This window comes from Schistocerca cancellata, unplaced genomic scaffold (genome assembly GCF_023864275.1).
Source record: "Schistocerca cancellata isolate TAMUIC-IGC-003103 unplaced genomic scaffold, iqSchCanc2.1 HiC_scaffold_679, whole genome shotgun sequence".
In the NCBI taxonomy this organism is placed as follows: domain Eukaryota; kingdom Metazoa; phylum Arthropoda; class Insecta; order Orthoptera; family Acrididae; genus Schistocerca; species Schistocerca cancellata.
The window spans coordinates 70,001-80,000 of record NW_026046690.1 but is presented as its reverse complement, the minus strand read 5'-3'; positions in this window follow the sequence as shown (position 1 = coordinate 80,000).

Genomic DNA, 10,000 nt, shown 5'->3' with positions numbered 1-10,000 from the left:
GGCATCGTTTATGGTTAGAACTAGGGCGGTATCTGATCGCCTTCGAACCTCTAACTTTCGTTCTTGATTAATGAAAACATACTTGGCAAATGCTTTCGCTTCTGTTCGTCTTGCGACGATCCAAGAATTTCACCTCTAACGTCGCAATACGAATGCCCCCGCCTGTCCCTATTAATCATTACCTCGGGTTCCGAAAACCAACAAAATAGAACCGAGGTCCTATTCCATTATTCCATGCACACAGTATTCAGGCGGGCTTGCCTGCTTTAAGCACTCTAATTTGTTCAAAGTAAACGTGCCGGCCCACCCAGACACTCAATAAAGAGCACCTTGGTAGGATTTCAACGGGGTCCGCCTCGGGACGCACGAACACGCACGAGGCGGTCGCACGCCTTCGGCTCGCCCCACCGGCAGGACGTCCCACGATACATGCCAGTTAAACACCGACGGGCGGTGAACCAACAGCGTGGGACACAAATCCAACTACGAGCTTTTTAACCGCAACAACTTTAATATACGCTATTGGAGCTGGAATTACCGCGGCTGCTGGCACCAGACTTGCCCTCCAATAGATACTCGTTAAAGGATTTAAAGTGTACTCATTCCGATTACGGGGCCTCGGATGAGTCCCGTATCGTTATTTTTCGTCACTACCTCCCCGTGCCGGGAGTGGGTAATTTGCGCGCCTGCTGCCTTCCTTGGATGTGGTAGCCGTTTCTCAGGCTCCCTCTCCGGAATCGAACCCTGATTCCCCGTTACCCGTTACAACCATGGTAGGCGCAGAACCTACCATCGACAGTTGATAAGGCAGACATTTGAAAGATGCGTCGCCGGTACGAGGACCGTGCGATCAGCCCAAAGTTATTCAGAGTCACCAAGGCAAACGGACCGGACGAGCCGACCGATTGGTTTTGATCTAATAAAAGCGTCCCTTCCATCTCTGGTCGGGACTCTGTTTTTTTTTTTTTTTTTTTTTTTTTTTTTTTTTTAAAAAAAAAAAAAAAAACTTTATTGATACAACAACAACTACAACATTACTCAATGGAAAAACAAGTTGATACAAAGATTCACAAAAAACAACAAACATTGATTGGTACTATTAACCCACCACCTTACAAAATTAGTGGGTCCTGTTATGAAAATTTGAAATCATGCAGCTTATTATTGTTAACTTTATTATCGATTAAATTGAATGGCACTAGCTACGGGCAGGGTTACTCTAACTACGTAACTACTTGGTTATTCTATGACTACTACTACTGCAGCGTTACATGTGTGCCAGATGATGTTTACAAACCTACTGTGTGGCCTGCTCGCCGAGCTAACCCCAGCGAGCGTGCCCCTGGCACTGGGCTGGCCAGTATTTGAATTCGCTGCAGTCCCTACCTAAGATTGTTATTGGTGTTCTAATTCTACAATTCTAATAAATCTAATTCCTATAAAATCTAGTGCTTGCGTCGAGTCCGGGAAAGGTGCTCCTGCTCTCCTGATCCGATAACGCGGCGGATTCCAGCTGCGTAACAACTGGCCAGTTCCGCGCTCGGCGGCAACTGCAGGTGCACCTGAGTCTCAATCGGGTTTTGTTTGTCCTATTGGTTCCTAATGAAGTCCCTCAGAATCTTTTTGGAGATCTCATTTGCCAAATTGTTGAGGACATTGAAGGTCTCAGGACGTCGTAATAATGCATATGTGTCTCTATTTGGTAGTTGGTTTCTTAGTTCTAGCCCCACGTCGTCATATAACGTACAGTCATAGACGACGTGTTCGGGTGTTCCATCCGGAGCACCACAGTCACACGCTGGTGTTGCCTGTTTACCAAATCGACATAAATATGTCGGATATGGCCCGTGACCTGTTAAAAAGTGCAGCAGACCTCTACTCGGCTCAAAGTAGCTCATTTGTAGCCGTTCTTTGATATTAGGTAGAAATTGGAAAACCCTCCTTCCCGTTTCCTCACTTTCCCATTGCTGTTGCCATAGCTCTTCCCCCCTTCTCTTTATTGAGTACTTGTCCCCCACCTGTACCCCCATAATTTCCCTTGTTTTTTCTAATTTTCCTTTGGAGACCCAGTACCACGCTCCCTGCTCCCTAATTTTTATATCTAAAGGACATAAACCTATTATTACTAACAAAGCCCCCCCAGGTGTTGTTCTATATGCTCCAACAGAGCGCAACAGCATGTTTCGCTGCACTCTTCTCACAGTCACTGCAGGCACTACCCTCGTGAGCCTGTGTGCCCACACCCCACTGGCGTATCCTACTAAGGACGTTAAAATGCTGTTGTGATAGAGTTTGATTAGTCTGGGAGGTAGATGAAACCTTCTGTGGCCTATATTTATGAGATTATTTAGGACCTCTAATGCGCGTTGTGTTACATTTTCAATGTGGGTGTTGTAGCTCCATTTTTCATCTAGGATGATTCCTAGGTATCTAGCCTCTCGTCGCCGAAGAACTGGTGTTCCCTCAATTCTAACCGTTGGATTCCTAACAAGACTGCCTTTCAATAATAGGTACGTTGATTTTTGTGGTGCGACTTTCATTTTGGATTCTTGGCACCATCTCTGAAGTACTGTCATTGTCTGTTCTACCTTGGGCTCAAGCTCCTCACGGCTTCGGCCGCCTACCAGCAGGAGGAGGTCGTCAGCGTAAGCTATCACGTCTAGCACGTCCTCCCTTTGTTGTAGTTTTTCTAAGAGGGGTTCTATGTTAATATCCCAAAAGAGTGGCCCCAGAACTGATCCCTGGGGACACCCTTTCGTGATGGTTTTACTCGTTCTTCCACTAGGCGATGATAGCCATACCTCCCTGTCCACGCAATAGCTCCTCAGACAGCCATAGAGGGGCCCTGGGCACTCCTTCTCTCGCAAGCGAGAGAAGAGCGAGGGCCACCACAGGTTGTCGAAGGCGCCACTGATGTCCACCATGATGCCTACCACATACTTGTGCGGGGTTGAGCCACAGACCTCAGCCGCTAGGGCAATTGCGTCAGACGCAGATCGCCCCGGCCTGAAGCCGAACTGCCTGTCGCTCATCCCGCACAGTATCCTGTGTGCTGTCAGTCTGTCAGTTAGTAACTTCTCCAATAATTTCCCTAGGTTATCTAAGAGGCAGATTGGTCTATAAGATTTCGGTTCTGTGGGGTCCTTATCCTTCCCTTTTTGTATGATTATGACATTTGCCCTTTTCCATATTTTAGGAAAACTCCCGGTTCTCAGGCATTCATTGAAAAGTCCAGTGAGGGGTGTTACTAGCTGCGGGGCGAGAAACTGCACCACCTCCGCGACTATGCCGTCTGGCCCTGGTGCTTTACCCTTTTTCAGTGATTTAATTTGTGCTGCAACTTCTTCCTCCGAGAATGGGTACACCATAGTGTTATTTATGTAATCATGTAGATCCTCTCTGCGGATTTGTTGTTGGAGTTCATCCTCCTCAGTTTCATCGTCATCCGGCAGCAGAGTGCGCAGGAGAACTTCAGCAGTTTCCTGCCACGACTCTGTCATTCTGCCTCCGTCTCTGACCGTCGAGAGGATTGCAGGGGACCTGATCTTCTCCCTAACCAATTTATATGGTATTCCCCAGGGGTCGGTGGCTAACTGGCTCAAAACATATTTTTCCCAACTTTTTATTCTGACCTCTTTTAGTTCTTTTTGAAATTTTTCCTTTTCCTCCCTATACTGCTGCAGCCAGAATTGTTTTTCCTGCCAGACGGCACTTCGCTGGTAGTACCTTCTCGCCCGTCTCACAGACTGACGCATACTCTCAAGATCGACAGACCATGGTGAAGGGGAAGCCGCCACGGCTCTCCTCCTGGTTGGCACAGCGGCCTTAACCGCGCTGACTATAGTCCCTACCAGTTCTTCGGCATACCTATCTACATCCAGGTCACCTTCCGGCAATGGCGGAATGTCACACTCCCGAGCCAGGCAGTCCCAGTCAGTTCTATTATAGTTAAGTTGAATCTCCCATCCGAGGTCCCAGCGGCACCCTTCTTCTCTGAGGCAGAAGGTGATCAAGTTATGATCGCTTGTAGTGGCATTTTCAATGACTTTCCAGTCCTCGATGATACTGATGGCATTGGCAGATACCAGGGTGACATCAATATTTGTCCCCTGCCCTCCGCCTCCTCTGTAGGTTGGGGGATTACCTGGTTTATTTGCCACTACAAGTTGGGAAGCCATGATTAGTTCCTCAGCCTTCTCACCATTGATGTCTCTTGTGCCGCTGTACCACATGGGGGACTTGGCATTGATATCAGCCGTGACAATAATCCTGCGCCCACGCAGCGCCGTGATGGTTCTCGCGAGGTGGTCAGAGAATTCTTCGAAATTACCTCCGTATTGAAAATACATGTTGACGAGATATATTAATCCAACCGGGGTTTGTAATTCAACCACATTGCAGTGGCTGTTTGACAACTGCGCTAGACTTGTGGCTCTTAGGGTCTTATTGGTGACTATTGTGATTGCCTTTGGCTCTTCTCCAGTGGAGATTACCTGCCAAGTGGTAGACATGAAGGAGATCTGCCCCGCCCGGGAGTACGGTTCCTGCAGACAGACTACATCCAGTCTCTTCTCCTCCACCACCTTCCGCAGCTCCTGCATGACCAGCCGGCTATTGTGAGTGTTTATCTGTCCTATAGTGATTTCAGATGTCATGGAAAATAGGTATGAAAATTGCAATCAGGCCATGGTTTATTATAGTCTGACGCAATTCGGCCATTTGCAAGGACAGATTGCACATAAATCTCTTGCATATTAAAGTCTTCACCCCTTCTCTCAAAAACCCTTCTGAGAAGGTCACGCAGAGCCCCGAAATCAGTGGGAAGATTCATTGACTTTAACTGAATTCTGTCCACAGCCTCCATTGTCGAGAAGGTGACCCTTCTGCCGTATTTGTGACCTATGCGTACGACGTGCCTGAGTGCCGTAGTAAGGACAGCCGGTTGCTCCAAGCGTGAAAGCTGCATGGCAAGCTCCAAGTTCGGGTAGATCCTTCTAGGATCCACATCTGGTGCTTTCGGAACTACCTCCAACTGATTGGTACTTGTAATTTTGTTATCTTGTAGAGCAATTTGGAGAGTTCCATTTTGAACTGGAGCAATGCCATTGCTCTCTTCCGGTTGTGTGCTGTCTTCCGTTTCTTCTTCTGGGTCCGTCTGTATGCACAGATCAACCATGACTATTTGTTGAGGGCATATTTCATCTTTATTAATGACGAAGGTAGCTGCTTCTGGGTTAAGTGTTGAGTTAACACTTATATGCAGCAGAGTTTTAGGGTCGGTCAGGTGTTCTAAATCAGTCATATTCATTGCTTCTTCAGTCTTTATTTCATTATCTGTCTGAATACTTGAATCAACCATGATGTTTGCATGTATTAGCTCTAGAATTACCACAGTTATCCAAGTAACGTGGGTACGATCTAAGGAACCATAACTGATTTAATGAGCCATTCGCGGTTTCACCTTAATGCGGCTTGTACTGAGACATGCATGGCTTAATCTTTGAGACAAGCATATGACTACTGGCAGGATCAACCAGGGAGCTGCGTCAACTAGAGCTGAGCAGCCGGCCGCCCGGGAGTGTGTCCCAGGGGCCCGCGCGAACACGCAAGCGTCCGCTCAATTATTCTGCAAACAGGAGGAGGCTGAGCTCCCCTGCACAATACACCTCGAAACCCTCTCAGGTCCCGGCGGCGCGCAGCGCCGTCCTAAGTACTTGGTCGGGTTCGAGAGAGGCGCAATCGCCCGGAGTTAGGCGAGTAGACGCTTTAGGTGCGACCACCCGTGCTCCCAACTGAGCTTGCCGCTGCCGACAGAGGCCCGGGAGCGTGCTGTCGTGGCATTGCCGGCGGGAGACAACACGCGCCACCTACGGTGACCGGCAGCTCCAACGCCAGCGCCACAGAAGGGCAAAGGCCCCACGTGGGTGCCGAAGCGAACTCTCCCAGCACAGCGCACGTGCCAACACGTCTGCACAACTGCGATACAAACCACCAGCGAGAACCGCTGGGGCGACCGAGCAGCAGACGGCGTCGCGGCGCCGAGTGCCGGGCGGCGGCGCATCCTCAACGCACACAGTCCTCAGTCGGACCAGCACACTGCAGATGTCCACCGCGCTTCGCACCGGGCCCGCGAGGACCCACTTTGGCCGCCCGGCGCCGCGCGCAGGGTGCCCCGGCGCGCAGCTGCGCCGCCTGCCGCGTCCGTCGGCCGGCGCGCCTGCCACTGGGCGCCCCCACCAGCCGGCTGTAGCGCGTGCGCCCACGCACCGCGCGGCCAGCACGCCGGGCGGCCCCCCCTCACCGGCCGGGGACGGTCCCGCCCAGCCACCGCCGCGTATCGCTTCACACACAGATTTGCCCTTACTGATTTACCTCCAGCAACAACAACCGCACCACAATGGGTTTACCAGTTGTTCATTTGCGTAACGTCACCAGCAAACGTAGACGTCCATCCCAGTTTGCAAATGCAACGATTATTGCATACCTGTCTGTTAGGTGTCACGACACACTACGTCTGCCCACATACACGCAACAAAATGTGCACGACTAGAGAACACGTGGGAGGTGGCCCCCTACGTATGCGATGTCCATTACGAGACCGACTGTCAACCAGCATCTGTACCATGTCGCAGATGTGGAACGCGGTGCACCATGCTATCACACTGTGTGAGAAGAGACGACTACGTTTGAATACACGCGCCACTACATCAACAGACGGCTCATGCTGATCGCCATCCAGGGCGTCCGTTACTCCCACACGTCTCTATGGCGTACCACACTGCAATGTAGCTGTTATGGGGAGACGGCACGTGGCTGAGTGCACAACATTTGGACCGTATGGTTCGCTGTTGTTGGGCGCAGTCGTTGTACAGTCACACATGTGCCACAGCGTATCATTCAGTACATACGGACCTATGTGCAGTACAATGTGAGGGTTAAGCTTACGACATCAGCGGACAGTGGACACAGGCCGTACCACGACGTAGACTGAGCGCTTCGACATGCGAATGCCAGTGAACAGCTGCGAAGGGCATTGAACACGCAAGCACCTGAACGACCAGCGTGCGAAGGCAGGGGGGAGGGGGGGGGCGATGTACATCCTGCAGTCGTCCACATTACAGTGTACAGCGGGAGCATGTAAAAAGTAAGCAACACTTGCGAAGTGTTGAACATGAAACGATACACAAGAGGGTGGGCGGTGCGAGTAGCGAACTATATTCAGAGGGTTGTGGTTAGACAACACTGGATTAATGTAACGTGTCATATGCCAATTACAGAGCAGGTTAAGGCACAACTTGGGTTAGGTTAAGGCACAACTTGGGTTAGGTTAAGGCACAACTTGGGTTAGGTTAAGGCACAACTTGGGTTAGGTTAAGGCACAACTTGGGTTAGGTTAAGGCACAACTTGGGTTAGGTTAAGGCACAACTTGGGTTAGGTTAAGGCACAACTTGGGTTAGGTTAAGGCACAACTTGGGTTAGGTTAAGGCACAACTTGGGTTAGGTTAAGGCACAACTTGGGTTAGGTTAAGGCACAACTTGGGTTAGGTTAAGGCACAACTTGGGTTAGGTTAAGGCACAACTTGGGTTAGGTTAAGGCACAACGTGGGTTAGGTTAAGGCACAACGTGGGTTAGGTTAAGGCACAACGTGGGTTAGGTTAAGGCACAACGTGGGTTAGGTTAAGGCACAACGTGGGTTAGGTTAAGGCACAACGTGGGTTAGGTTAAGGCACAACGTGGGTTAGGTTAAGGCACAACGTGGGTTAGGTTAAGGCACAACGTGGGTTAGGTTAAGGCACAACGTGGGTTAGGTTAAGGCACAACGTGGGTTAGGTTAAGGCACAACGTGGGTTAGGTTAAGGCACAACGTGGGTTAGGTTAAGGCACAACTTGGGTTAGGTTAAGGCACAACTTGGGTTAGGTTAAGGCACAACTTGGGTTAGGTTAAGGCACAACTTGGGTTAGGTTAAGGCACAACTTGGGTTAGGTTAAGGCACAACTTGGGTTAGGTTAAGGCACAACTTGGGTTAGGTTAAGGCACAACTTGGGTTAGGTTAAGGCACAACTTGGGTTAGGTTAAGGCACAACTTGGGTTAGGTTAAGGCACAACTTGGGTTAGGTTAAGGCACAACTTGGGTTAGGTTAAGGCACAACTTGGGTTAGGTTAAGGCACAACTTGGGTTAGGTTAAGGCACAACTTGGGTTAGGTTAAGGCACAACTTGGGTTAGGTTAAGGCACAACTTGGGTTAGGTTAAGGCACAACTTGGGTTAGGTTAAGGCACAACTTGGGTTAGGTTAAGGCACAACTTGGGTTAGGTTAAGGCACAACTTGGGTTAGGTTAAGGCACAACTTGGGTTAGGTTAAGGCACAACTTGGGTTAGGTTAAGGCACAACTTGGGTTAGGTTAAGGCACAACTTGGGTTAGGTTAAGGCACAACTTGGGTTAGGTTAAGGCACAACTTGGGTTAGGTTAAGGCACAACTTGGGTTAGGTTAAGGCACAACTTGGGTTAGGTTAAGGCACAACTTGGGTTAGGTTAAGGCACAACTTGGGTTAGGTTAAGGCACAACTTGGGTTAGGTTAAGGCACAACTTGGGTTAGGTTAAGGCACAACGTGGGTTAGGTTAAGGCACAACGTGGGTTAGGTTAAGGCACAACGTGGGTTAGGTTAAGGCACAACGTGGGTTAGGTTAAGGCACAACGTGGGTTAGGTTAAGGCACAACGTGGGTTAGGTTAAGGCACAACGTGGGTTAGGTTAAGGCACAACGTGGGTTAGGTTAAGCACAAATTGCGTTACATTGCGGTACAAATTGCGTTACATTGCGGTACAAATTGCGTTACGAATTTGGTTAGGTTAAGGTGCAAAATGGGTTAGGTTAAGGTGCGAAATGGGTTGGATTACAGTACACAACGTGGTAAGAGCGTCTGTTGGGGGGGGGGGGGGGCCGAGGTTCGTTGGTAGTGATCATTGTAAGTGAATGTCGGAGGCAGCGTCAGTATGTCACAGCAGTTATGTCTCGTCAGGATGCGCTTATGCGCTTTTCGCTCGTGACTGGAGGCGCGCCGCGTCTGTGGTTGCGGCAAGGGAGCGGCAGACCTGTGTGATTCATTCCTGCCATTGTTTCTGTGCCGTAACAGGAGGCAGTGAGGTGGTGTTGGGTGCACCCCTGTGTAGGACATGTGTGGGTGTTGGTGGCTTATCTGAGCAATTGTGGATGTCGGACGGGTGGGATATTCTATTTTAGAATTGGACCCCCTGGTGTGGTTATCATAGTGTGGATGGTGTACTGTGGCGGAGAGGATGCACCGGACGTTGGTCCATGCTGGTGCTTACATATTGTATCTGTGTCTGTTACAGGCAGAGAGTAATGTGTGATAGAGTGTCTCGCTGAGGTGTGGTTCATATTGTGTGCACAGACTTACAGCATGTATAGGGACAGCGGGAATTTGGCATATTGGATATAACTCTTCGTGAAACGCAAGATATAGGGGTGGATTGCAACGTACGAGTGCGGGAAGAGTCCGCCGTTCATCCGCTGGAGTTGCGATTTCGGCGGTTGGGGTGGGGCACGTGCGGGTGCGGGTGGAGTGATTGTCGGTTGACTACTTCGTGCGACGCAGGCACTGGCGTTCGGGTTCCTGTGGTGGACAGATGATGCAGGCTTTGTGGGTGGCGTCGGAAAATGGGTACTGTGGGACCTAGCGATGTCGTAGTCGGGGTGGCGTCTCATAGATGGCGGTATCGTCGGTGCAGCAGGTCATGTTTCGGGAGACTTGCAGATGGCGGTATTTAGTTTTCGTGTTGCGCGCGACATGGTGGACGTAGTGTCGTCCGATTCGCGTAGATGGGGCTATTGCATGTGGTTTCGTCACATTGTCATAGATGGCGATGCTGTGGTTTGGCAGTATGGTTGGTGTAGTTCCGTTGGATTCCTGTAGATGGAGGTGTCGTTTCTGGGCCAGACGGCAATGTAGTTTGGTCACATTCTCATAGATGG